Source organism: Megascapheus bottae, chromosome 24 (assembly GCF_031878675.1).
Source record: "Megascapheus bottae isolate mThoBot1 chromosome 24, mThoBot2.hap1, whole genome shotgun sequence".
NCBI lineage: Eukaryota > Metazoa > Chordata > Mammalia > Rodentia > Geomyidae > Megascapheus > Megascapheus bottae.
In genome coordinates, this window is record NC_143532.1 from 21,321,027 (window position 1) to 21,346,855 (window position 25,829).

The window sequence follows — 25,829 nt, forward strand, 5'->3', positions numbered from 1 at the left end:
CAGAAGCCAGCAGCTGCTTCTGGTGGCGGGGATCTGCGGGCCGCGGGGACTCGCGAGCCCGCCTAGACTGAGCGGTGGGGCTGAGCCGGGCCGAGCCTGCGGGAGCGCTACTGACTGGCGCGGCCTCGTCGGCGGGCTGTCCCGGGCGCGGGCGGTGGCCGGGGGGCTCCAGGCACGGTTCCCCGCCCCGTGCTGAGGAGGCTCCCGCCTCCCGCGGCCTCGCCGACCTGGTGCTCCGCCCGCCACCGCCGCAGTCCGTCGCGCTAACGGTCGGCGGCAGCCCGCGTGCGCCGCCCGACGGGGACTCGCGCCGGCCACGAGGGAGCGTCCGCGGCCCGCGCGTCCGCGCCGCGGCGGCAGCGGGCGGAGAGGTGAGTCCCCGCCCCGCCGGGCCACCGTGCGGCCCGGAGCGAGGGTGGACACGACGGGGCCCCGCCTCTCCGGGGAGGGGGGTGTCGCGGTCCCCGGGGCGGGGGGAGGGCGTGTCCCTTCCGGCCACGCGTGTCCTCCCGCTTCCCTCTGTCGGCTCTGGTCCAGGACTGGCGACTTTCTGAAACCGAGCCACGGAGGTTTGTGCCCGCGAGGATCCGAGTCCGTCACGCAGACGGCCTGGTTACATAACCTGACGCGGGGCCCCGGGGCCCCCACCCCACTCCCAGACCCTCTCCTGCCCCGCTGCTGCTGCTGCTGCTGCTTCCTCCTCCTCCTCCTCTTCTTCTTCTTCTTCTTCTTCTTCTTCTTCTTCTTCTTCTTCTTCTTCTTCTTCTTCTTCTTCTTCTTCTTCTTCTCCTTCTCCTTCTCCTTCTCCTTCTCCTTCTCCTTCTCCTTCTCCTTCTCCTTCTCCTTCTCCTTCTCCTTCCTCTTCTTCTCCCTCTCCCTCTCTTTCTCTGTGGCGGGGGCTGGAGAGAATCCTGCGAGAGATGGAAGCGTTTCGAATGTGTGGTTCTGTAAGCTCTGGCTGTCACCTTCGCTCCACGTCAAATTTAAGGCTCATTTCTCGAGGACGTCTCTATTTTCTGCTTTCTTTGCACATTGATGGCTGGGCTGCTCGATTGGCCAGCGCCGCCCCGGCGCCCGAGACAGGCTCGTGCTGAATACGTGTGAACCCCCGGGGCCGACCGTCACGAGCCGGGCATCCGGAGGGGTTTCTCCCCCGTTTTCCTATAAAAAGTTCCCCCGTTTGGGCTTTTGTTTCGTTTTCTGCCGGTAAACACCGCGGTCCTCACTTTTTTTGGGGGGGGTCTGGGTCGTGGCGAGGTCCCAGCCCCCGGCCCCCGCCCCCTCTTTCACCCTTCTGTTCAGCAGCCCTTGAGCCCCGGGGGGACTTGGTGTGCCGGTTAGCGACAGACTGCGCTGCCCACCGCCGGAGCCGCCGCTGCACCGGCACAGGTGGGCTCCGTCTCCCGCTCATCCCAGGTTATCAAGAATTATCCCCCCCCCTCTTATTATGGTGTTTCTGAACAGACTCACTTGCACTAGGGATAGGTCTGCTCCGAGGGCTCTTCACGTAGGGCCACTAAACCCCACTGGGAAGCTTCCCGAGGCTTCCTTGGTTTGTCAAGTCTACACGGATCCCGAGGATGCATAAAAGCAGAGCTTTTAAAGGCAGTCCCCAAATTGAAGGGCCAAGACACGGGCCAGGGGTGGGGGGTGGGGGGGCTTGCTCTTCAAGTTTTAGACAAGGCACAGTTGTCATTGTTTCAATCAAGTGCAGAGGAGGTGACTCCTGTTTATTTGGTGTAATAGCTGTTTACAGTTAAAACTTTAAAGACTCATAAAAGTAGGCCTGCCTGTATTCTAGAGATCTCATCTTCCTGGTGGGAGAGAGACAGCGTCAACCCCAAGAAAGGCAACAGATTGCTTCCTTCATACGGGCTTTGCTGTTTTCAATGTACTTAAAGGATTATGATTGATAAGGCTGTCTTGCTAGAGAATGTTGACACAGGTGTGCATCGTTATCTTAATTAAGATCCCGAGAAAATGTTGTCTATAAATGGAGACAGAAGAGGGGTAGCATATTTTGGTATAGTTTTGCTTTGAGAGAATTTAATTGCACTTGAAACCTGTCTCCAAGCTTCCAGATCTGGGGAGCAGCTTGGCAGCAGAAGTTTTAGAGAGAAATGGTAGTTTACTGTTAAGTGCTCTGGCATGTACTTGTGGCTTTTTGGCAGTACCTTGTGTCGGCTTTCTTTGTACTGTACCTTTTGTGGAATGATGGTTTCTAGTTTCCAAAGAGAAGCAGCAAAAGCAGAGCAGCCTGTTATGAAGCAAACGTGTATTAGTGTTTCAGAATAAATTTGTAGAGAAAGAACATGCTTAATGTGCAGGATCAGGAACACAATGGAAAGGTAAATGTTATGAGAAATTTGCACCATTTGATTTTTTTTTTTGGAAAAGAAGTAATAGTCTCTAGAATATCTCTGTGATTTAATGAAGTATCTCTGTGATTTAATAAAATATCTCTGTGATTTTTTTATATCAAGTATCTGGATCCATGAAATCCCTCATTTTTATGTTTAGAAATAGAAGAAAACTTTTCTTCCAATATTGTTATGCAAATTTGAATTAACTGAGCAAGTGAAGCTAGTGGGTGAGTTGAAGAAGCTGAAACCTAACCCGGGTGATCACTAAAATAATGCTGGTGTGCTTCATTTAGAATATCTGAATGCAAAATCAGTGGCACGAGGAATGGTATGGGGGCCTGTCACCCTTGGCCAACCCGGCACCTTTAACATAAGTGTCACATTACCAGTCCTCTCTTTGTAGCTCCTAGATGCTGGCTGTCCATCAGTGTGAGCATGTGTTTTCCTTTAATATTAAACCCCATTGTAGAAAAAGGAAATGAAAGTGAGGGAGACCATAGGCATATGATGAGAAAAGCCAGGTGGAGAGTCCCAGCTCATTCCTAACTCCAAGGATAATTAGCTGGCTAGAATTACATGGTAAACTAAAATCAAAGGAAGACTTATTTAGATTTCTTTGCTGAAATTTAAACAAGAGCATTAATTTTAAGATGATTACTATCTCTCCACCTCCCTTCCACCATCAATTTTCCCCCCTCAGGCATTTACAATCTCCAAGTTCATGTGCTATTGTCTGTGAATTATTTTTAAATTTGATATACTGTGTTTTAAGAGATGGAATGAGGCAAAATTAGTTGTCATCTGTTTTTAATTAATAACACCATATATTTCTCAATATGTTTACACATTCTAGAAATCTCAGGGAAAAATTGAACTGTTCTTTAGGTGATTAGATGGGAGTAAATGAAAGCATGTAATCCTGAGTGGATTAAATATGCTATTTACAATAGATTATGAACACAGTTTCATACTTTGGAATACTGTTTTAATTCTGAAATAGCATAGCCTATGTTGAATGGTAATATATCAATATCTTTGTTTCTCTCCCATTTCTACATTGTGTTTGCTTGTGTATTTAAATATTGTTCTGGTCTTCAGTCGTTTGCTGGTGAATACTTTTTCTTAATTTAATAGCAGCTGATGCACCCTGAGAACATGTAAAATGTAATACTTCTTTTTTTCCCCTTATTTGGGCAGTTTCACAGCTTTATTTTGAAGTGTGATCTTAATGACTTATTTCTGCATAAATCTACTGTGATTTTATGGCCGCAGTCTACCTAAGCACCAATTTAGCTTGGCAAATTGAAAAACAAACTATATTCTAATGTAGTCTGAGCTTAAGTTTTTATTAGTGAGGATGCATATAACATTTGTTTGGGAGAAGAGAATATAATTTTCTTCTATGGTTGTCATTTATGTAATCCATTTTTCTAGTGTTTTCCCATCTAATGATATTGTGCATCTTGACACAGCTTTCATGTGTTTACTTGCCATAATACAGAGTGATACCTTGGAGAAAATTAGATTAGATATTCATATCTAATATCCCCAAAGAATTCCTGGTCTACTGTGTTTCTGGCAGGTGCTTAGTGTGCCTCGTGTTTCCAGCTAAATTCTCTACAGAGCAGAGGGCTTCCTTCACATGGTGGCAGATAGCTGTCCTTGAAAGAACAAGGCTCATCTCCAAAGCATGCTGTGCTTGAGTGTAGAACAGGCTCATGAAGTATCTGCTGGCTTCACCTCAGCATACATAAAGGGTATCAGGGCCAAGTACAGAACGTTGGGAATGCTACTAAGAGTCCTCTGATTATTAAGATTCTATTAATGCAGTAAAAAGAGGGCAGTAAATAATTTTCTTTGATTCATGGAATGTCATTGAATAATTTTATTTTATTTATCATCTTGGAATTTCATTGAATAATTTATTTTAAAGTTGTCAGTGCAATTTTTAAACTCACTGTAAAACTCAAACCAAGATTGTGATAGTTGATACAGGTAGAATTATTATTTAAAGAAGCTATCTTTTTGTGCAGAATCACAGCTTGGGACTGTTTTAATTATAATGATTCTTTTAAGAATAAATTTAGTGGAAGTATCAGCTCCAGTCATGTGTTCCAAACTCTGCATGGCAAAAAGTAGACAGGTATGTCCACATCTTGTCATTTCTTGTCAAAAATGGGGTTGTGAGAATGAAGAGGAGAGCGAGGAGAAAATGCAGTCCAAGAATTCAGACTATATCCTACAAAATTGAGGAAAGTGAGGGTAAGGGTGGGTTGGGGGGGATGAGTGAGAATGTTGAAAGGGGTGATCAAGACACATTGTGTTCATAAACTGCTCCGTGAAATGGCAACTCCTTTGTACAACTTCTTAAAGATAAGAAAAACAAAGAAAAATGTGACTGTAAAAGTAAGTGGAGGAAAAAAGCTATTGGAAAAATTATTTTGAAGAGTATGTACATTTAGTAGGCAGAGAAAGGAGCTAGATTAGTGATGTAGCACATTTTTATTAAGTAACATTTATTTTATGACAAAAGAGGCTAATTTTACTGAAGCAGTTCCAGTCACATAGCCTTTAACAAAAACCCATACTTCTTGTACATACTTTCAAAGGCATGGACGTGGTTTAGACTGTGATGTGAAGTAATCTTCCATTGTTGTGTCCATAACGCATGGGCTTCATCTATGACAGTAGAAACAAGTTAGAATACACGCGCGAATCAGACAGGAAGAAAATGTTAAGCAACTAGCAACCTGGCTTCTCTTTGTTTACCTTTAAGCTTAGTTGTGTGTGTGTGTGTGTGTGTGTGTGTGTGTGTGTGTGTGTGTGTATGTGTGTGTGTGTGTATGTGTGTGTATATGTGTGTGTGTGTGTGTGTGTGTTTTAAGCGTATAGAGCTGTTGAAAATAAAACACACAGGAATTGGGGGCTTTAACTTTCAATAGGATAAATATAAGAAGAATATGTATACAGATGCATCACAACTATTTGGGGCCAGATCTGTTAAGATTTGTATTTCATTACATGAAAGGTATTCAAATGCAGTAAAATGCAATTCGTTTTACAGAAAGTAGAAGTGGAGGGGGAGTCTGCCTCTATTCTGAGATTATGGAGAAACATCTTTTCAGTAGTAATGGGTTATGCCTGATTAATTGAGAAGGTTCTACTAAATGTTCCTTAGTGGAAATAGCTGAAGAGTATGCTTTTTGAGAAATGTATCATCCAGGAATAAAATCAATTGAAGTATTGGTAATTAAATTGTAATTGCTTGAAGGAAGGAAGCAAGGGAGATGAAGCTAACTATTGCTGTTTTTCTCTTCAAGCTTCCGCAGTTAATGGAGCTCTCATACTGGCTTCTTGAAAGAAGGAGATTCTGAGGACCTGGAGGTAATGTTATCTCTTTTGCAAGAATACTTTTTCTGTGTAATCTTAAACCTTTCCTACATATTACATATAAGATATGTCCAGCAGCAGTTTCTTTAAATTTAGGTATGTAAATTATCTTGACATCCCCCTCTGCTGTGTTCCTGAGCTGGTGTCACTTGGACTTGTGGGCTGTGTTAGGAGAGCTGAGCTCAGCGCCCTTAAAATAGCTTCTTTCTGAGAAGGTGGTGTCCTGCACGGCTCTGGTAGATGACATTTCACTTGGTGCTTGACAGGCATGCATTTAGCATGTGGAACTGTCCTCATTTACCTCCTTGCTCTTTGTGCTATTTATCTGGGGGTTGTCCAGGCTCTGAGTGCAAGACTTGCTGATTGGCAGCTTATTTCCAGGCTCTGCTGGGCAGTTCTTTAGACCCAGCCTGGGTGAGCTAGTACAAGTTCACAAGTGCTGGGGAGACTAGCTTGGGTTCTTTTCTTACTTCAGACCTGAAGTCAGTTTCCAATTTTCCTGCAATTCTGGGTCATAGGCAGTGCTCCCCTCTTCTGCTCTCTAGGATGGCTTACTCCTGTCTCTGTAGCTGTTACAAAGATTCACAGGGAACCATGGGCTCTGTTTTATTTTGCATGATGTCTTTGATAATTTACTATGTGTTTTCATTTTAAAACTGTTGGTATTAACAAACTATAAGCTTCTTGAAGAAGAATTGGAATTCAGTTTGTGTCTATCAGAGAGGGTTTATGTTCGGATGCCGTGTTGCCACATGATGATGCAAAGTAAGTTAGAAATTGGTCTAAATCAGAACCAATTACTTGTCTAAGAATGTTTAAACAGGCTTAAATTGTATGATAGTATTTGTATCTATTTGTTTTCCTTTTAAAGCAAATGATATGCAGGAATTTTCTAGTCATTAAAAATATCTGCCCCCTGACCTATATCTGGGAAGAATATTAATATTATAATAAAGGACTTCATGGTGTTTAATTATACAAGGAGGCAATTGATAAGAATGTGATAGTTCAAGTTGATTTCTTCCATGAAAGGAACTGGGCTTATTTATTCATTTATTTATTACTTTAATTTTATTGTTAGGATAATGTCCAGAGGGGTTACAGTTACATACATAAGGTAGTGAGCACATTTCTTGTCGAACATTGTTTCTCCATTTAAGCATGCAGATCTTTAGAAAGGACTCATCACCAAACAGAGTTTGAGGTTAATCTTTAGAAAGATAGAATACGTCCATTTCAGATCCTTTTGCTCTTCCATCTATAAGAGGGTATGAGGAGCAAGAGTAACCATTCAGATATAAGCCTAGAAAAAATGCTGATGTTCGAGTGCTTATTTGGAAGCAGTCTGCATTGTGAAACAATTTAATATAATGACCTTGATCAAGACTTTACACTTGGTATATTTGGGTTATTATTACTCCAACTTTTAAAATAGCAGTCTGTAGTATGGCCTGTGTATGGAATTCTATTTTTCAAATTGACACAGGTTTGGCAGTTATTTTAGAGTATGCTACAATATTACCAAGTTGAAAATAGTATTTATTAATAAAAAATGTAAAATGGAACATCAGCAACAGGGACCTTTAAACCTACTTTTAAGTCATAAGAATATGATGTTGGCATGGATGACAGTATTTCGTCATTGTTACATAGAAGTGTCAATATGCTATAACCCTAATGTCTTATTTGTTAATTCCAAATTTTATTCTCTATAATGGGCTTTTAAATTAAAAGGCATATGTGCTTTAGAGAGTGTAATTTGGGTTGTAGGCTATTTCCTAGACATAAGAGCACAGAAAAGCAGCCTTGATTAATTTAGGACTGTGAAAGGGGCAGGTAAAACTGTTTGCAGGCAAATTTACTAATGCGCCAGCCATTGAAATGAAATGTTTGTTAACATAATGGCGGTGGCATTTTCTCCTCCTCCTCCTGTGGCTGTGTCCAATGCCACGTTACAGTGGCAGTCGCTTAGACTGTTAAGTGTTTAAATGATGACACCATTATGTGAAGTGATTTTGAAATGAGAGATTCCAGCCAAGAATTACATCTGCTCCCATCTCCCTCAAATCATACTCTCTGGCAGTGCAGATTATGATTGATTTGTTTGTGACAGATTGCAGGAAACAGTCATTGATTTTTCAATATTTTACCTTAAAATTATTTACAGTTGTAACCATGGGGAGGTATTTCCATGGGCTGTCAGCCCCTGAAAGACTAGGGTAATATTCCCTGCTCTCTGACAAGACAAATTACCTGTAATGAGTGCAGTAGCTGAAGGGTATACTTTTATTTTAAAATATGTCAATAACCCTAGTGACTAAACGAATATTGATTTAGCATAATGAAGCCTGAGTAATGTGAAAATGAGCTTTTTCAAGGGGCCTGGTAAAGACTTGCCTTTTAGCTGGGTGTAAGAAGATTCTCATTCTTCTCAGCTAGCTGGGGGAAATACCATCAGGAATATAAGCCAGCCAGCTGGAATGACTGTCACCTGTGATAACCAAGGTCCAAATGTCTTGTGTTTAAAGATTTTGAGCCTCATTTTTAGTTACAGAATAGCTACTAATTTGTTTGATGTTATCCCAAACTGGCTCGATATCCTTTACAGTTCCTATATATTCTGCATTAGAACCACCTGGTAATGAATACTAAAATATAACTATATGTACAACCATTTATAGATGACAACATAATTATATTAAGACATTTCAAGTGGGTTATTGTAGTATTTAATGTGCCATATTTTATGGTAGACTAACCCCTCAGTCTCCATATATCAGATTGCTTTCACTAGGAATGAAGATTAATTTACTTAAGTCCTGATTTTTATCAGGACTCTTCATGTTTTCATTTTTGTCAGACCTTTTCTTCTCCTTTAAATATAATTCTCAGGCTTTTAAATATAATGTCTCAGGCTATATATTTACATATCAAGGTATCTGAAGGTTTTACATCTGTGTTAGTGTCTCCATTTCTACCCCGCTAAGAAGAAAATCAAGTAAATAGTGCTGGTAGTGGATAGCAGAAAAGTAAGAATTTGAAGAAGATATCAAACTGATGTTCTATGGGAACCTAACTCATTTTATGGTAACTAGTAGTTATTAAATCATTACAATCAATAGGTAAACCCTGTAGAAATGAAAAGTGAGTTATGGTTTCATGGAAGTTCAGATAACTCTGACTCTATCAGTGCTAGCTAGCTCTTACTGCATGGTACTGGAAATGATGAAATAAAATAGAAAATAGAAATACCTCTCAATGAGAGGAAGATTTGCTCTAGAATACAGAATTATTGTCTTATTTTTTTGCCCTGGGAATTTGCCTAAGGGTTGGAGACAGATGTTCTTAGTCACTTGTCTTTGTCGTATCCTGCAGCGAGCTGGCTGCTTTGTAAACTACCTGTGATGTCACTCTTCCATCATCTGCTGTCCCTGGGTCCCTCCTTCTGTTAAAGGACCTTGGAAATACAGAAATAACATTAATTTTACTTATACTTTTTTTTAAAAAAAATCAATGGAGTATCCACTACCTCTGCTTTCCAGAAGAAAAAATAATGGAACATTTTGCTTTGCAAAATAAAGCATATGTTCTCCAGAAAAGTCTTCACTAAGCAGACATTTAGATTGTTTATTAGCTTATTCTGGAGTGAAATAGAAAATGCATTATAATCAACATTTTGTGACCCATCATTTACTTTGAAGCTGAGTGTTCCTTTTACAGTACATGCAGAAATATCTCTGTGAATTAAATTTAAGAAGCACAAAGGTTAAATGAAGCTTTTCTGAGGAAATTAGTTTTGGATGCTATGCCCACATCTATTATTTTCCTTCCCTTGAAAAAAAATGAGCCTGCCCCTGTTCTCCTTTAGGGAACAATTATTTATATAAAATATTTTAAAATCATACAAGTCATTGCCTGGGGTTGGTTCCTTTTAAAAAGGAGAATGTACCCTGTTTAAAAAAATCCTTCTAGTATTTATATCTATTAAGATAAACAGTTTACTCTGATACGGTACATACCAATCTATTTAGTTAATTTTTTTCCAGAATTCATTTTACTGTGTTCCATCTGACCTTGTATGATAACTTAATATAGGAACAAATTAGCATATAATTCTATTTTCCATGTGACCTGAGGTCCTTGTAGAATTGTATCCTCTGTTTTGAGTGGGTAGTTGGGTAGTTTGTGTAGACGGCAGCCTACACAAGGGTTTGCAAGGGTTCAGAGCCTCTTGTTGACGTCCTTGGTATGCAAGTATCTTGTAGTAAGCAGCTAGAGGAAACATCCACCCCACTGCTAAGTTATTGAAAGGCTTCTTAGGGGTAGCATGTGTAATTAGTGCACAGAAATGATGAGGCAGGACAAACTGAGGCGGAGTCAGAGCAGTCAGATAGGAGTGGAAGTGACTAATTGTGACTATGAAAAAATGCTTTGCTCTTTTAGATTCAGCCATTGGTCTTTGAAATTTCCTGCGATCTGTTTTAGACTAGATACAAAGGATGTGGGAAAATCAAGTATCCCCATTGATCGACTACAATGTGCCTCCAATTAAAGTCTCCAGTTTTCATGTGGCAGGTCAAGCTCCTCTTCATCACCAACTTTATTGAAAATGCTTGATGTTATAGATTATTGCTGAGCAGTTTTGTCTCTAACCCCAGTATAAGAAAACAAATACATTGTATCTGGTTACTCTTTTTTTTCTAAAATGTTTTTATTTAATGCATATTGATGCATTGGAATTAATACTGTGAAAGAAGATTTTGAAATCTATTGTGTCATTCTTCTAGTAATCAGATGTCATTAAGGTGGATTAAAATTACTTTCTAATATGATCTATTGCATTTATGGAAGAAAAAGACTAGACTAGTATCTATGTGTATACTTTAGTCCCCTTGGAATAGAATATTTCCTCTTGGAACAAATGAATTAAAGCAATGCAGATAGAAAAAGTCCTGTTAACTGGCAGAGCCTTTGCTGTGTGAGGAAGCACATTCCTGTGAAGGCTGACATCCTGGTCTCTTGAAGATCATCTATGCTGGGCCGACCAGGAGGTGACTGAATCCCTCCTCATTGGGGAATTCTTTGTAGCAGTCCAGGAGAGCAGACTTCAAGCCTGATGATATGAACCCTAAAAGGTGTCTGGGCAGAAAGGTTGTCCCTAGTGGGAACTGGGGAGATTCATAGATGCCTGAGGTACTTACAGAAACTTCCAGGAGTTATTGGGTGAGCAGCCCAATTGGTACAGCATCTACTGCCTCCATTCTTACAAAGAATCCAAGTTCCCAGGTGAGTTGGGGAGTTTAGATATCAGTATTGCAAAGAAAATTTAGTATGCTACAATGTTACCCTTTGAGGTTTTATTTTAAATCACATTTTATGTTTTTGAAGTAACTATAAATTCACATGCAGTTGTACAGAATAACACAGAGAGGTCCTTGAGCTAACCTGCTTTACCCAAGTATAATAACAGTTTGTAATGTATAGTTTACTATTAAACATATTGAAAATATGTTTGCTATTTGGCCCTTACTTATTTCTAAGGTAACTTTGAATGGATTTATAAAAGAAATGCAAGTAATTGAACTCATTTGAGTGGACTAAAAAGTGAAGGCTCGCCTCCTCTGTACATTAGTAACCCCACAATAAAATAATTTTTTTTAATTTAAAAAAAGTGAAAGCTCAGGTCAAATACAGACAAACCTAAGCTAATAATAGCTATTATAATCTAACAATCATTTTAGTAGCAGATTCCCAGGCAATCCAACTGTGAAAATGTGGAGAGGGACTTACTTTTGAAAGGCCTAGGTTTTGATAAGGAGCATTTCCATCACCAGGAGGAGCCTTCCATTGCCTTCCTTTCACATGCCTACCTTCCCAGCCTCGTGCTGTCCGCAATGCTGGCACACATTCCTCCTCGCTCCATTTCTGATTTTTCCCTGTGGATGGTTATATATATGTGCAGTCATTGCAAACAACCTAGGATTGGCTGCTTTATTGCCTCACTGCCTTCTGGAGACTCACCTGGAGCAGGCCAGTAGTCAAAACTGTTTCTGGGTTTCCACTATTACAAATAAAATGGCTATAAACACTCATGAAGCACATTTTTGTGAATCCCAAGTTTTCATTTTCCTGGGACAAATGCCCAGGAAAGAAATTATGGGTCATGTGTTAATTACATGGAGTATTTCTTTTTAAGACTAGAATTGATTAGAGGTAGAGGGTTATATGGAGGGCAGAACACTACATTTTGTAGTGTGTTCTGCATTGCCTAGATTTGTTTTTGATTTTGTAAGTGTTCAGTTTCTGTTTCTTTTATTACAGTGCTTCTACACTAGCCACACCTCCAGCTCTGCTTATAATTTAAATATGCAGACTATCTTGAACCACTTACAGTAAGGTATAAGAAAATAATTTTCAGAATCTGGATTTTGTTACTTTAAAGAAGCACTGTTGAAAAATTGACTTCTTGGTGGTCAATAACTATATAAACAAATACAGGCAGCAATATACTATAAAGCTGTTAGTTTACTTGGAAAACCATGAGACCATTTTTCCAAGTTTGATAGAGACTTGATACTCACTGTATGGGAAAAGTTGTGACTGTGATAGTTTCTGAGCCAACAGACTCTAGCTTTTGTCACTAATATCTTGCTGAGGTTTTTTCCTTTGTTTCTGTCTTATTTTTGGCAGTACCAGCGTTTGAAATAGGCCCTTGTTCACTAGACTGATGTTCTATTGCAGAACCATGCCTGTAGTCCTCTTTTTCATTGTTTTTGGGGTTTTTTTGTTTGTTTGTTTGTTTTTGCCAATCCTGGGACTTGATCTCAGGCCTGGGCAATGCCCTTGGGCTTTCTCAGTGCTAGCGCTCTATCTACCACTTGAATCACAGCACCACTTCTGGCCTTTTTATGTATGTGGTACCGAAATCAGACCCAGGGTTGCGTGCATGCTAGGCAAAGTACTCTACCACTAGGCCAAACTCCCCACCCCTTCACTGGTTATTTTTAGGACAGAATCTCAGTTCTAGCCTGGCATGCACCTGAGCCATGACCTATCTCTCCTAATTAGGCCTCACCTTGTTTCTGGGATCATAGTCATGTGTCACCATATCTGGCTTTCCTCTGTTGAGACAGAGTGTAGGGGGATGTTCTACCCAGACTGGCCTAGAACTACAATACTCCCAATTTTAGCCTCTCATATAGCTAGGAGTTAGGGTAAGCTCAGTTTTTCTTTTCTCTTTTTTCTTTTCCTTTCCTTTTTTTCTTTCTTCTTTTTCCCCTTTATTTTCTTTCCTCCCTTCTCCCTCTTTCTTTTTGAAATTACTAGTGTTTGAACTCTGGCTTTTGTACTTGCTAGGCAGCTACTCTACCACTTGAGTCATGTCCCCAGCCCTTTTACACTTTTTTCCTAGAGTGACCTTGAACTTTGATCCTCCTAAGCTGTAGTTGGAATTACAGATATAGGCCAATGCATCTGGTTTGTTGAGATGACATCTAGCTAGCCTTCTACACATAATCTACCCAATTTTTCTCTTCTAAACAGCTTGGATTATGTGGATAAGCCTGGTCCTGGAAAGTTTTCTTTGTGTACACTATGTTCAGTTCATTGTTGTTATAGAGAATGTTCATTTAATTCAACAATATATATTTTCTAGGAAAAGAGAAAAACATTTATTTTTCTTATACTTGGCCCTTAAATAGAAAGAAAAACACAATATCTTTGTATTATTATCCATGGCCCCTAAAATGAGGCATTCTTCTTTAAAAAAGTAATCTATGCATTTAATTACATGGGTTTGTAGGCTGCAGATACAGCTGTATCCAGTAGTAGGATTTCTGCCTAGTATATGATTGGCCCTGAGCTTGATCCCTAAGGTAATTAATTAATTAATTAATTAAGCAATAAATCTGTGGGTTTGAGTGAAAATCAAATGAGTACTTTCTCATGAATGTAGATTTTTGGAAGAGGCCTTCAAGTTATGACACTCAATCTATTTTGCTTCTTTTATATATGATAAAAAGGAATAAGATACTTTGGAATAATAAGATAATTTTTCTGTATCTTGTAGGTACAGTCTCTGTAAGACTATAATACTTTTTCTTTTTCTTTCTTTTTTTTTTTTTTTTGCCAGTCCTGGGCTTGAGCTCAGGGCCTGAGCACTGTCCTTGGACTTTCCTCGAGGTTAGTGTTCTACCCTGAGCCATCGCACCACTTCTGGCTTTTTCTATGTATGTGGTACAGAGGAATCGAACCTGGGTCTTTATGCATGCTAGGCAGGCACTCTACCACTAGGCCAAACTCCCTGCCCATTTTTTTTATTAAATAGAACTTCAGTATTAAAAGGACTTAAGTTCTTTTGGAAAAACTTTGAAACTAAAACTAAGATCATACACAAATTAAAAGACCATATTCATAAGGTTAAACATAGCACTGGTGGCTTCACTAAGAAATTTTCTTTAAAAAAACAGAAATTTCTTTGAGCAAGTGATGAAAATGCAAATATTACCGCACATTATCTACAAGTATACAGGTAGCAGGAGAGAATTAAGAGCCTTTGTTAATGTGCAGCCTATTTCAGGGACTCTGAGGTTGCCTAGACCTACTGACAAGAATTTAGAAAACCAAAGGCATTTCTGCAGATTTTCTTGCGATTTATATCAATCACAGATTTAATCAGTGTGGTTATAAAAGACAAGGAAGTTAAGATTCTCATGATTTTATATGTGAGTATGTCGATTCCCTTATCTTCAGCTGCACACCCCACCATGAGGTCAAAATGAACTGTTTTATAACAGGGCTGCATTAAGCCAGTGGCTCAAAAATTCTCAGTGTATATAATGACAAAGCACTGTGGAATCATCTTGTCATACTGTTTATGTAGCAGTTAAAAAAATGAAAGGGAAAGAAAACAGTGCAATTTTAGACCATTTTTTTTTAAACTTACAAATAGTGTAAATCATAGGTTGGTTAGCAGTAGACTTCCTGACTCTGAAGTGATTGCTGCAGGCTCTGTGTATTCTTTTAAAACACCAGAGACTTTATAATTTTGTCTATAATTGTTTATGTATATTTTGGCCACAGAATGTTTTTAGAACAACCTATTGCTAAATTACTTTAACCCATTTGCCATCTTTCAACTTTACGTATAAATATACTACAGTATATTTAGTGTACTGGTAGACTATTTTTATTTGTTCCAGGAATCCTCTTATTCAAACCCAGTACATAAAAATAGCAGACAGACCATTCCTACTTTGGGGCTTTTAGCTGGACATTTGTTTCTCAGATGAGGAAACAGAGTCCCAGGAAGATGAAATGTTTTTCCTCTTTAGTAAGTGGCGATCAAGGTTTAAGCAACTTTTAACTCCACAGCCAGCACTGCCAGCTAGAGAAGCCCTGTATCAGCTTCAGAATAGTCAGTTTACACATGCTTGTACCACTGTCTCGTGTTTTATTTTTGGTTTTTTGTTGTTGTTGTTGTTTTTGTTTTTGGCTTTTGTGGTTCTGGAATTTCAACTCAGGCCTTGGATTTACTAGGCTGACTGAAGATCATTGAGCCTTACCTTTAGACCTAGGACCCCATTTTCTGTCATGCTAATTGTGTAAACATCAAGAATAAATGTCCACTGGCTAGTTACTAATTTGTAGTCACATATTATGGCACCAAATGTAAATGTGGATACAAGTAGCAGGCCTGAATATATTTATCTCAGAACTGGATTTCAGCCAATATAACCTTCCATTTGTTCATTGTTATTTGTACATACCTACTGTGTTTTCGTATTGTGATAAGTCCAGAAAATTAACTTTGAAGATGTCACATTCTGATTCTGCATAATGGAGCCAGGAGGTAAAATGGTGATCAGCAGGCAGGCTTTGGCTTTTTCTGCTGATGCCTAGAGCTTAGAGTCTCCTGTGGAGACAACTGTAAATAGACCACTCAGCTCAGCAAGCCAGGCAGGCACCCGGAGGCTCAGGGGTACAGTCCTTGGCCCAGCCTCTTGAACAGTGGGGGAAGTCAAGGAATGCTTCCTGGAGGGGAAGGGAAAAGAGCTCCAGGCCAGGGGAGCATGGTAACTTTGGGAGCCTCTAAGAGGTCTATCTTGGGAAGAATGCAAGGTGAATATGCAGAGTTGGAAAAGAGGAAGACAAGCAGGGTAGGGAGGGGGCAAGGAGAGAGCTGCATATACCTGGTTGAAGAGCTTGGACTTGATCTTGCAGAGTGTTCACCTGACTAGGTCTGCTTTAAAATATCCATTGTCCTTGTCCAGGAGTGCCTTGAATGCAAGGAGGTTGCATGTTGAGAAACTGGCTTGATTTTTGGAAGTCTTTTTTGTAAGTCTAGGAGAGGTAACAGGAAAAGATGTACCAAAATGAATAGCAGATACTTAGGGGTTAGAAAGAAAAGGACTAAATGACAGATTCCATCCAAAGAAGAGGAAACCCTTCTGCAACAGCCCCCTGAGGTTGCACAGATAAAAGGTGGTGATGGTGAGGTTTGGAATGAGAATGCAGGAGGGACAGGTGTGGAGGCAAGGGTCTACTCAGTGGGTCCAGAAGTTGGTCTGGACTGCTTGTTGAATATTCCAGGTGCTGAGAGCTCACAGTCTGTTCTTTCCTGTTGCTGCACTACTGTTGCCAGCCAAGGTGTGAAGTTCTCAAGAAGTGCATTTTCATTATTTTTACTATTTTCTGCATAATAACAGCTGTAATGGTGTGTATAGCAAGTCACAAGACAGGCTGTTTAATAGTCTGTTTAAAGAGGAGATTCAGAAGTATATGAAGGAAAGAAAGAAAAAGAATTCCTCCAAAATTACTTCATTGACTCTTTCTCAAGTGAGAGCTTGACTGATATAGCACATACCTGTGGTAGCTCTCATCCAGGCAAAGCCCCAGGCAGGAGGTGAGATGCTATATCCAATAGCAACAACAAAACAACAAACAATGGCTCAGAGATACAAGGCCCTGAATTGAAACCCTAATATACACCCTTAAAAAGAAGAAATAGAGGCTAGTCAAGGCGGCTCATGCCTGTGATTCTAGCTGCTCAGGAAGCTGAGATCTGAGGATCCCAGTTCAAAGTGAGCATGGGCACTGAAGACCATGAGACTCTTATCTCCAATTAACCCCAAGAAAACAGGAAGTGGGGCTATGGCTCAAGAGGTAGAGCAGTAGCCTTGAGCTGAAGAGCTCAGCGCCCACGCCCAGAGTTCAAGCCCTATGACTCACAAAAAAAGAGAAAGAAATAGAAAGAACAAATAACGACTTTTACTTCCATTTATTCCTCCATAATATTCCTTTAGAAAACGTAGATCCAAATATTTGTCCTATATAATTTTTTTGGAAAAATTTTCTCTAAGGTCAGTCTGTTATTTGCGTATTTTTGTTTGTCTGAGAAAGTCTTTATTTCTTCTTTGCATTTTCTTTTTTAAGGTAAATATAGTAAGTTTAATTAAAAGTGAAAGGAAATAGTAAGACTGTTTAGAACAGGCTACAAAGAGAAGTTCTTCTTTCCTTTACTTTTGCAGGATAATTTTGAAAGATACAGAATTCTAAGTCGGTTATGTTTTCACCTTTAGCATATATTATTATTATTATTATTATTATTATTATTATTATTATTATTATTTTGAACTAGTCCTGGAAGGCCTGGGATTTCTCCTGAGCTTTTTTGCTCAAGGCTACTACTCTACCACTAACTGCAGCCACAAAAGGATCCACTTTTAGCTTTCGTTGTTTGTGTTTAATTGGATACAAGAGTTGCACAGGCATTTCTTTCCAGTTTAGCTTCAGACCATGATCTTCAGATCTCAGTCTCTTGAGTAGCTAGGATTACAGGTATGAGGCACCAACACCCAGTGAAATTTTCTTCTATTTTTCTTGCCTACGTGGTTTCTAAAAAAATAACTCTTACCTTTGTATTTTCCATAGGATGTTTTGTTGTCTGGCTTTTTGCTAGATTTTTATCTTTGAGGTTTTTTTTGTTTTGTTTTGTTTTTTGCCAGTCCTGGCTTGAGCTCAGGGCCTGAGCACTGTCCTTGGACTTTCTCAAGGCTAGAGCTCTACTACTTGAGCCTCAGCACCACTTCTGGCTTTTTCTATGTATGTGGTACCAAGGAATCGAACCCGGGTCTTCATGCATGCTAGGCAAGCATTTTAACCACTAGGCCAAACTCCCAGCCCCAATCTTTGAGTTTTTTTTTTTTTTTTTTTTTTTTTTTTGCCAGTCCTGGGCTTGAGCTCAGGGCCTGAGCACTGTCCTTGGACTTTCTCAAGGCTAGAGCTCTACCACTTGAGCCTCAGCACCACTTCTGACTTTTTTCTATGTATGTGGTACCGAGGAATCGAACCCAGGTCTTCATGCATGCTAGGCAAGCACTTTAACCACTAGGCCAAACTCCCGGCCCCTCTTTGAGTTTTTTAAATCTTTGTAATTTTACTATGCAATGCTTTGGTATAGAGTTTTTTGTTGTTTGTTTATTTAGTATTTATTCTGTGTAGTCTCTGAGCTTCTTGGATATATGGGTTAGGATCTGACATGCTTTAGGAAAATTCTCCGTTTTGGCTTCAGATATTTTTCGATTCCTTGCTCTGTTTCTTCTCGCCCTGCTGCAGTCCTTATATGTGCCTTACATCTGGTTGCTGTGCCATAGTTCTTGGGTATTCTGGTCTGCTCTTCATTTTGTTTTTCAGTTATCTTTCTTTCTACTTCAGTTTCTTTTGAATATCTTCCAGCTATAATCAGTATAATCTACTAATCCCTTCATTTCTGTTACAGTGACTGGTTTCAAGCATTTATTTTTCATTTTTTAAAAAGAATTGTCCTATGTCTATTTATTCATCTGACCTCATGTGCTGCTGTCTACTCTATCTAGAGTTGTTCAAGTTTTAGTGATTATCTTAGATGGCTTGTGTTGCTGTAATAGAAAGCCATAGACTGACCCATTTAAGAGGAAGAGAAAGAAGTTTATTCCCAAAGTTCAGAAGCTGACAGTCTCAAATGACTATGATGGATATGGTACTGACTCCTTCCATGGCAAAGAACCCGTTCTGTCATCCCAGCACTGAGGCATTTGTGACACCTTTCCATTGACATCTACCCCAAACACAGTTGCACTGAGGAGGAATCTTCCAACACAAGTTAAGGAAGGGTCAAAACTATCCAAGCCATAACAGTCTTTGTTGCTTTAAATTTCCAGTGTGGTAATTCTAACATCCTTGTCATATTTGAATCTGGTTCTGATCTACCTCTGATGGAAGTGCTCTTGCCTGTGTAGTAGGTTTTTTTTTTTGAACTTCTCCAGATAGCTGAGCTTGAAGGAACTGCTGTCAGTACACCTTGAGCATTGATAGTCAGGTGTGGGGAGAGGGATGCACTCCATACTAACACAGTGTCTCAGGACCATGACCCTCAGATTCCTCCCCACATGTGCAGAGGGTGAATAGAGGGACAGAGGCTGGGTCTTTATCCATGGTTTTGTGGAAGTCAAGAGAGGCCTTCAGTTGGAGGTTCAGTTCCATCAGGTCAATGGAGCTGTGATAAAGCCCCATCAGTTTAGCCTTGGTCAGATCAACTAAATACTCTGGCATTTTTCAAAATCTTATATAGGGAGTTTTCTCCAGATTCATTGTGATAGCCAGTAAAACTCTAGGGAAAAAGTAGAGGAAGCCCAGTGACCAGGCTCTCCTGAGATGTCACCTGTCAGGTTTGTGCTCACAACATAGATCACTGCAGCTCAGGGTTTTTCTGGAAGTGTCTGCAATGTTGATTGCTGTACACCTACCTGCCTGTCTCTCCATTTGGGAGGTAGCTAGTTCTCTTGTAGCCTCCCCTTTGCACATTTAAGGAAAGTCATTAGTGTTTTGAATTTGTTCAGCTTTTAATGTCATAGGATAGAAAGGCTGCTTTCAATCTCTATGTGCCAGGCTAGAAACTAGAAATCTACAAACATTACAAAAAGATCAGCTTGTGACTAAAGAACAGTAACAACAAAACAAATGTCCTCCAAAGGTCTATCTGTGTGTTGAAAGGGTTGGGACCCGTGGAGGTGCCATGAGAAGCCACTAGAGCACCAGGAGATATGGGTAGTGGTCATTAACCTGGGTGTCTCCTCAAAGGGGACATTGGGCTCTAGGCTTTCTTCTTTTCTGCCAGCCCCCTGGCTTGTGATGTGAGTGAGTTAGTCTACCATGCCCTCCCACCTCAAAGTGAAGTATGGGCTCAGAGCCGGGGCGAAAGATCACAGACCAGAACCCCTCCAACTATGAGACAAAGTAAGCCTTTTTCCTTAAGACTTCATTATCACTAGCACATGGCTGTAGTGATAGCAAGATGATGAACACAACAGATCAGAAATCAGACACACAGCAGAGGGCAGATGTGCAGCAGTTGAGCCTCCACCGTAGATGGTCACAGCGTGGGGCCGTGAGGAAGATAGGGTAGCCCATTTGTACAGTGCTCCAAGAGGTGCCCAGGAGCTGTCTGCAGTGCTGGGCCAAGAGTTGTACCCTCACTCCCCACGACTTCACTCCTGCTGCCAGTTCCATCCCATCTTACACCCCCATGCCTGTCTCAGTCTCTCTGTGCCATTCCCAGGTCCCTCACCACCATGGGGCAGAAGTGGAACTCTCCTGTTTCCTTCTCCATCTGCAGCCTCCTCTCCAGTTGCTAGAATGGATCACCTCCCTGCCTGCCCTTTGCCCACCGCTTCCCCTCCCCTGACTAAACTCCACCTGTCCCTGGGTGCTTTTTCTTTCTTAACAAAATGATGCTAAGAATCGAATCTAGACTTTCGCTCATGCTGAGCACATTCTTCCGCTGAGTTCCACCTGGCCAGCATGCTTCTTTTTGAGACTCTTCACACCTGGAAAGAGGGACATGTCATAGACCCTTAGAGCAGGAATCATTAGCCGAAGACATAAGTCAGCATATCAACATCCGAGGGCTGGGTGGAGGATGTTGTTGGCATTGCTGGCCTCCTCAGGAGACACTCCAGAGTGAAGCTGGCCAACTTTTACTGTAAAGAATCTTTCTGGAGCAGGCACTTTCTCTCATAGCTACCTGGTTGCTGCAGTACAGAAGCAGCCATAGATAAAGGGGACAACTGTGTTCCACTGACATCCCTTTCTACAGAAATGATGCATCAAGCAGTACTACCAGACTGGCAGCAGACTGGGTTCTCAACTGTCTATCAGGCTGCTCTATATTTATATTTTGAATTCCAAAATCCCTAGAACTTTTCTCCTGTAAGTAACATTAGCAGGTGATTGGTCAGTCCCAAGACGCAATTAGCTGCAGAGGCGTGAATGCCCTCAGAGGAGGGTGAAGGACAGGCCGATGGCATATCCCAAGCACCCTGTACTTTTTAATGTGAGGTCCATGAGACCAGAGGATTGTTAGGATGACATGATTTGAGGACTAAACTGTGCCATAAAGTGGCTCTGTATCAGCAGCAGTAACCTTGCCTGTGTTTTTAACCTGGAGATTAGAGGTTGGCTGGTTGTAAAATGAGGTGAGGCTAGAACTAGAATAGAGGATGCCATGTGTGTTAGTTCTCTGTGGCTATACTGAATACTGGAGAGACTCTATGAGTAAAGAGTACTGGCTCACAGCTCTGGAAGTTTCAGTTTTTGACCTATGTGAAGTTTCTGATCTGGGGTGAAGCAACACCTCAGTCTCCTTCTGTGCCCTTTGTGGGCATACTCCAGATGACCTCCCACTAGACCTCACATTTTAAAGGCTCCATTAGCTCCCAACACCCCACAGTGGGGATGAGCCCGCTAACATATGTATCCTGGGGGACACTTCGAATTCAAATGCCAGTCCTATGCACATTAAAATTCAGGACTAAAGGCCTGGCTTAAGCAGCACAAGAAGAAGGAGAGGGAGGCTTGCTTGCTTCACATAGACCTCCTTCTCTCTTCCAGTTCCTCGAGGGCTCCATGGAAGTCACCCTGCCACCCTTCTCTCTAAATCCACACCAGGACATCCCGTGTCAACCTGATGGAAAGGCACCGCCTAATAGTGAAGCTCTGGCTGGGCGCTGGGAGGCTGGGCCTCTGACTCTGCTACTGCCTGGCCCTATTGTGAGTGAGTGTCCCCAGGTGAGCCACCATCTTCTATGCCAGAAGCCACCCAGAGCGAGCCACCACCCAGCAGCCTTTGTGTCCAGATGCAACATCAGTGTAACGTGTGCACTAAAAAGGTCAGAGGGGTGCTTGCCTTTGCAATTCCATACCATCTCCTATGTTTTAGATCCCTTAATACCCCCAAGGAAAGCAGACAGTACCTCTGATGACCCTTAGCTCTGACTTAACTACCCAAACTACCTTTCAGCTACCCTATAGTTCACTGACACTTTACTAAGCACCTACTGACTCTTTTTGACAAGTCAAGCCAGACTGGTGTATAATTAATTGATCATCAGACAGATACATGAGATAAGTTTGAGTTTCCTCCAGCTTCTTCTTACCTAAGTGTAGGTTATATAAGTTCATAGTTTTATCTCTTTTCTCATCATTTTACTTGGCTCATTTAGTTATTTCATTTTGCAAGTCTATTTTGAATCAATTTATTATAACTTTGAAGAGGACAAGTATGTCTTAGTTCATTCTAATGTTATATATTTTTATGCCTGAGTCATTTACCATGGTTTCAGTTATTGACCTATTTTATATGTCATTTTATGGCCTACATATTTTCAGTGGAGACGCTTAGACTAAGCTATATTTATTTATACCACAGTACATTAACTATAAAACTATCTAGCTACAGTAAAACCACCATAATCTGAAACCCCTGGGGAGTGGGCTATTCCAGATAGCCAGGATCTAAGAATTGAAGTTAACTGTTTATGTCTTTTTTAAAAACCACTTAAGAACAATATAAAGGGTCTCATTTAGCTCTGATTATAATTCATGGTAAACAGTAAGAATTGAACTTCGTTCTCACTGCAGGACTCTTGTTTTGTTCTAGGTCTAGTCAGCATTTCTTAAGACTTTGCTTTTCCTCGATGACTGCCGGTTGTGTTTCTAACCAGCCCTACCTTTCCCATTGTTGCCTCCATACTCCGCAGCCTTGGAGCACAGGAGTGGAACTGTGTAAGATCCAGCCTAACCAGAGTGAGCAAAGCCTCCAGAGGCCACTCCCTGCCGACTGCAGTGGTGTGTGTACGCTCTCAAAAACCTTATTGGCTAGTGTGGGTGCTGCGCATCTTACCAATTGGCTCTGTCCTCACAACTCCCTTCTGGTCCTCAAGGCATTCCAGAGCTCTAATGAGGCAGATTCTAACCAGGAGAGGGGAGCTGTGGTCCTTGGACCTCTTCTTGGACCTGCTTAGCTGGTAGAGCACACTGCGCAATAAAAATCAGGTTGAAAACAGGCCTGATTTTTTTTTTTTTGCCAGTCCTGGGCTTGAGCTCAGGGCCTGAGCACTGTCCTTGGACTTTCTCAAGGCTAGAGCTCTACCACTGGAGCCTCAGCACCATTTTCTGACTTTTTTCTATGTATGTGGTACCGAGGAATCGAACCCGGGTCTTCGTGCATGCTAGGCAAGCACTTTAACCACTAGGCCAATCTCCCGGCCCAACAGGCCTGATTTTAAAGTTGTATTTTATTAAGTGATTTCTGTACTGTGATAATGTCCTGCTAATTCCTCTTCCCTCTCTGTTTTCTTGTTTCAGTGCTTGGGATGGAAGCCAGGGCCTTGCACATGCGAGGCAAACAAGTACTCTACACTGAACAACTTCTCCAGCCTCTAGTTCCCTCCCTTACAGACCCCCAAACTAAACTGTTCTTTAGTGGCTAAAGCCTTAATTCTGCTATGTGTGTCCAGGGAAACACGGTGTTAATAATGATTCTAACCGTAGTACCTTTTGCTGTGCCTATCATGATGGGTGCATTCATTACGTGCCTTTTCCTAGGTTTTTAGCACAGTAACAAGGAGAAAGGCTTGGTTGAATGTGATAGTATTCAGACTTAGGCACATGAGCCTTAGACTGGAGGCCCTCAGGTCTTCTGTTTTCCCGTTGCTGACTCCTCCTTCATCATCAGTGTTCTTTCTCCTCAGGTCATCAGCTACACAGGAATTATGTTTTCCAAGGTGTCAGAGCCAAGAGTGCAGAGGTGCCCAGGTTTCAAGTGACTTATCCAAAGTCACAGGACTGTTAACACTCTCTGGTTTGGGCCCAGATCATTCGCCTGCCCACACGGAAGTCCAGTGGAGTGGAGTTGTCCAGCCAGTCCTACACACTTAGGAGGAGTAATGAGGAAGACCTAGCTCTGACTGTGGGCTGGAGCACATCGAGTTGCCAGGTCACGCAGACAGGGAAGGGTGTGAAACTTGATCCTGGGTGTGTGATCCTCAGGGGAGAGATCTCCCTGCCTCTGTGGGATCTGAGGACCCACTGCAGCTGGCCAGCTGGTACAATAATTTGGGGACACAAGAACTAAATATAGTGGCTTTACTATAGCTAACGGTCCAGTGTTTCAAGAGAACTAAGATAGCATTTTGTTTAGTTATATTTTGTTTGGGTGTATATTGTTTATTGTTTTGTTTTTGAGACTAGGTCTTAATTATGAGTCCAGGCTAGAATTTTCCTCCAGCTCCCCCCCCCCCGTGTCTACCTTCTAAGTTATGCTGCTGTACTACCATATCTAGCCTTGACTATATGTTAGAAGTCAATAATCAATCATTCTGACCTAATTCTTTTTTTAATTTTTTCAGTCGTTCATGGGGCTTGAGCTCTGGGCCTGGGTGTTGTCCCTGAGCTCTTCAGCTCAAGGCTACCACTCTACCATGATGAGCTACAGAGCCACTTTTCTGTTTTCTGGTTGTTAATTGGAGATAAGAGTCCCACAGACTTCTATGCCCATGCTGGCTTTGGACCTCAATCCTCAGATCTCAGCCTCCTGAGTAGCTAGGATTACAGACATGAGCCACCTGCGTCCAGCTCTGACCTAATTCTTAATACAAAATCTGTAGCACTTGCATTGAAAGTGAAACCTTTTCATTTTCATTTTTAGATTTTAAAATACAGCTATTCTTTGGTCTGGACAAGTGTTTTTGCCAAAAATAATTTGTGTAATTTGATTGGCTATGTCATTTACAAATTCTCCAGGTAATTGTTTCAGAATTGTTCAATGAGTGTCCTAGCTGCAGTCGACAAGAATGGGGACTGAATGATGGGTACAAGGAAAGAGAGCTCAAATATCACAGTGCTCTAATAATGTCTACATTTGACTTTTGTTTTCATTAAAGAAACACGTCAATGAAAAAGAACAAAAGAACTGCTAATGACAGACCACAGTAAGCCAGTGTTGTTGATGGTCTGTTAAGATGTTGATTCTACATAGGTTAATATTTAAACAAACATTTCATCAATTTGTATTTTTCTTTTCATTTTATGAGGGTACAGTATGTGTATTTGCTGATGATCCCAAGAAGTCAACTCAACCCCATAATTTAAAACATCTTCCTTATCCAGTTTAGTTAAAGCAGATTGGGAAATCTAGGCTGATGTATTTATATGATCTGTCTGGTGCTACCACGTTAATCCTGTAATTAAGATTCATTTCTCCACGATGTTACTGTAATCTTAGAAATATTAAAGATTTAAACCCTAAAGATTGATATGAAAATGATTACATTTTCCTTATTCTTCTCCCCTCTCTCCCAGAGTGATTAATTTCACGTTCTGTGTCTCGCTCCCTCTGCGTAGTCTCCTAATTCAGTGCAGCCTGTTTAGGGATCATCTCTGTTAGACGGACAGCTGCCCAGAGCTCTCCCTTTCCAAGCATGGCTTTTCGATTATGGCCAATCAAGGGCCGGCGCTGGACAAGCACCTGTCAATGCTGCGTTTCTAAAGGAGATGGCTCTAATCTCATGTCACTGCACTTCAGAAGAAGGCGCCTTTGAAATGTGGCTCTGCTCCTATGACTCATCCTTTTCAGCCCAGATGCCACTCAGCAGTGTGTTCATGACGTAGTCCCTGCTGAAAGGAGAAACTGGGAAAGTGAGGCCCTACCCAGGCATTTGATTCGAGACTTTCTCTTGTGAAGAAAAGCATCTAAAACCT

The 25,829-nt window shown here is 41.2% G+C and overlaps 1 long non-coding RNA gene across 4 annotated transcripts; it reads left to right on the forward strand.

The window, feature by feature from the left end:
• On the forward strand, positions 1–24,364 carry LOC150047121 (uncharacterized). 4 transcript variants are annotated; one of them, XR_016539497.1, is made up of 4 exons: positions 1–371; positions 5,684–5,747; positions 21,681–21,958; positions 23,436–24,364. It is a non-coding gene; the product is annotated as an uncharacterized LOC150047121 (long non-coding RNA). The 4 variants fall into 4 exon arrangements; XR_016539498.1 differs by lacking the exon at positions 23,436–24,364 and adding an exon at positions 22,729–23,138; XR_016539500.1 differs by lacking the exon at positions 1–371 and adding an exon at positions 501–569.
• Positions 24,365–25,829: the final 1,465 nt, after the last annotated feature.